This window comes from Eptatretus burgeri, chromosome 2 (assembly GCF_056783735.1).
Source record: "Eptatretus burgeri isolate ZD-2024b chromosome 2, Ebu_testis_v1, whole genome shotgun sequence".
NCBI classification, from domain to species: Eukaryota; Metazoa; Chordata; class Myxini; order Myxiniformes; family Myxinidae; genus Eptatretus; species Eptatretus burgeri.
Genome location: NC_140962.1, coordinates 6487489 through 6490637, shown reverse-complemented (window position 1 = coordinate 6490637; position 3149 = coordinate 6487489). Strand labels below are relative to the sequence as shown.

The 3149-nt window shown below is 35.4% G+C and overlaps 1 long non-coding RNA gene across 1 annotated transcript in view; it reads left to right on the top strand.

The window, feature by feature from the left end:
- LOC147031318 (uncharacterized) overlaps positions 1 to 2362 on the top strand; it is a 3079-nt gene extending 717 nt beyond the window's left edge. Inside the window, exons 1-2 of the long non-coding RNA XR_015052804.1 lie at positions 1 to 489; positions 587 to 2362. The exon at positions 1 to 489 is cut by the window's left edge and continues 717 nt beyond it. This is a non-coding gene — a long non-coding RNA (uncharacterized LOC147031318). The remainder of the gene's footprint in view (positions 490 to 586) is intronic.
- The last annotated feature ends 787 nt before the right edge of the window (positions 2363 to 3149 follow it).

Genomic DNA, 3149 nt, shown 5'->3' with positions numbered 1-3149 from the left:
TGGTTTTGAAAAATTTCCCAATGAAGGCTTGCCTAGGCTTGCCCAGGGAATTTCCAAAGGAAACCACACCCACCAGTCTTTCTCTATAAAAGCTTCAAACCCAGGCTCCATTTTAAACATTTGTTCTTGCTGGCAATGGTGTTCTGTGTGCTTGTCTCAAACTGTCTGTCTTCTATGGAACTAAACCTTCAAGTTGATGAACTGGATTCAAACCTCTTATCTATTGAGGTAAGATTTTTTATTTTCCTATTTTCAAACTTTGATTGAAGCATACTCATTTAATAATTAAATAACTTAATTAATACATTATTATTTTCTCTCACAGGAAATTGTATCTGAAAATACTGCTTTTGCTACAACTTGGGGGAAATTGTTGGCTTGGTTGAAGACCTTGAGTGGGATGACTTTGGTGTTCCTTGGAACTCTCTGTCTTCTATGGAACTAAACCTTCAAGTTGATGAACTGGATTCAAACCTCTTATCTATTGAGGTAAGATTTTTTATTTTCCTATTTTCAAACTTTGATTGAAGCATACTCATTTAATAATTAAATAACTTAATTAATACATTATTATTTTCTCTCACAGGAAATTGTGTCTGAAATACGAAATGAAAATACTGCTTTTGCTACAACTTGGGGCGAAATTGTTGGCTTGGTTGAAGACCTTATGAGCGACCAAGACCCACAGAACGAGTTCGTCCTTGATGACCCAACCAAAGAGTTATACCTTGGAGACCAGCAAAATCCTGAAAAAGAGTTTTACAGCAATAGTACTCATTGTGAGTTATCAAGACAATACCCACTGAACAAGTTATACCTTGATGAGCCAGAATACAAGTTTTACCTTGGAGACTCACAAATTTTGAAAAAATCAGTAAATGAGTTCTGCCTTGATGGTTTAAATAACTACCTTGGAGACTCAGGAAAAGGGTTCTGCCAAGATGGTTCTAAATATGGGGCCTACCTTGGAGACTCACAAATTTTAAAAAAATCAGTAAATGAGTTCTGCCTTGATGGTTTAAATAACTACCTTGGAGACTCAGGAAAAGGGTTCTGCCAAGATGGTTCTAAATATGGGTCCTACCTTGGAGACTCACAAATTTTGAAAAAATCAGTAAATGAGTTATCCTTAAGAGACTTTGTAAGTTGGTTTTACTTTGAATACTTGAAATGTGGGTTCTGGATTGATAACTCACAATGTGATACATATCTTGGAAACTCAACGGGAATGTGGTTATACCTTGAAGACTTGGAAAGTTGGGTTTATGTTGGACACTTGAAACTTTTTTGGGGGCTTTTATTTATTTATTTATTTATTTATTATTATTATTATTATTTTATTTATTTATATTTTGGAGACTTTTGGAGTTGCTATCACTCTTTGGGATCTAAACCTATCGATGTAGTTCTTTGTCGGATGGTGCTTGATGGGAGCAAGATCAAGAAAGTTCTGGGAAGAAAGTGCAGGCTTACTCCCCCTTTCTACGTCATCAAACCTGAAAGCCTTAAAAGACAGAATTGGAAGAAGAAAAAAAAAAACGTAAAAATATATATATATAGGTGGAAATCTCATTTTGAAAAAGACATTGTGTTGGGCGAGGATTGAGTTGGGGTTGAGATTTTGAATGTGAGGGTTGGGGTTGAGATTTTGAATGTGAGGGTTGGGACACACACACACATACACATCAACAAACAAAAGTTAAGCCTTGACTATTCAGTTGAGGATTCTGTGTTTGGGGTTCACAGATCTAAGAACGTCCCCCTTGACACACATTATATACTGTTATACACCTCGGACTTGGCCCTCGAGTGTCCACAACGGTGTATAGTAGGAGGGAGTGAAGCGCCAACCTATTGCTCCCATTGCACACACACACACAAACAAAAGTTAAGCCTTGACTATTCAGTTGAGGATTCTGTGTTTGGGGGTTCACAGATCTAAGAACGTCCCCCTTGACACACATTATATACTGTTATACACCTCGGACTTGGCCCTCGAGTGTCCACAAAGGTGTATTATCTGCTTAGTTTTGTCTTTTGTAATTCCTGTGAATAAAATGAACCTAAAATCTCTTCCCCTTCCAAATCATATATTTTATAAGTCCAAGGAACTGTATCTATTACATCAACAATTTTAAAAAGTTCTTTCGTCCATCGTTCAGTAAAACCCTTTTCAAAATGAGATTTCCACCTATATATTCTTACGATATCACCAACTTTGAACTTAGGTTTTCTGACATTAATCTCTTTTTCATATTTTAATTTTGTAAATGTTTCTGATGGCTTCATATTCGTTGATGTGTGAATCGTGTCATTATACTTATCCACAATATCCTGAATAAAAGATGACCATTGTTGTGAACCGAGTTGTGTGAATTTTTTATATAGTCTCTTAAGGTACGATTAAAACGTTCAACAACAACTGCCTTCCCTTCATTAAAGGTACTGTATAATGTAATACTGTTATTTTTTAGAAAATTCATAAATGTCTTGTTATAAAACTCTCTACCCTCATCAGTCCACAATTTCTTAGGTTTTCTCTTACTTTTATTAAATATCTGTTGAAAAGCTAACATAAGAGTATTACCTGTTTTGTTTTTTAAAGGGACAACCCACGCATATCTACTCCTCAAATCAATAACGGTTAAAGCATACTTGTACCCCTTATCATTATTGAGTTCAATCAAATCAGCAGACCAGATATAATCAACTTCCTTGGAATAAACTTTCCTTCTCTGAAACTTTGTGAATATTGGTTTATGTAATTCATCAGCTAATTGCTCTTCAGTCTTAATGGCATCATTAGAGCCTATAAGTTTTTTGAATTTCCAAGTCCAAGTTTCAATTTAGCACTAATCATCTTCTTCACGATGAACCTATCAACTTTTTCTCTCAAGGTTGGATTTTGTATCAGAGACAAATTATATAACATTTCTCTATCGGCTTCATGCTTTTCTTCCAACGTTGTGGTATTCCCATAATCAATATCGTGTCTCATGCACACTTCATCAACTCTATTGATTGGTTTACTCCAGGATTTAGGATTGTCTGCCTCATCTAATCTTTTATCTAAGTTTGTGCCTGGACCACAGAAAGAATAACCTGGAAGATGTAATTCCCCTGGTATTCCAGTAGTTGTAAATTTACTT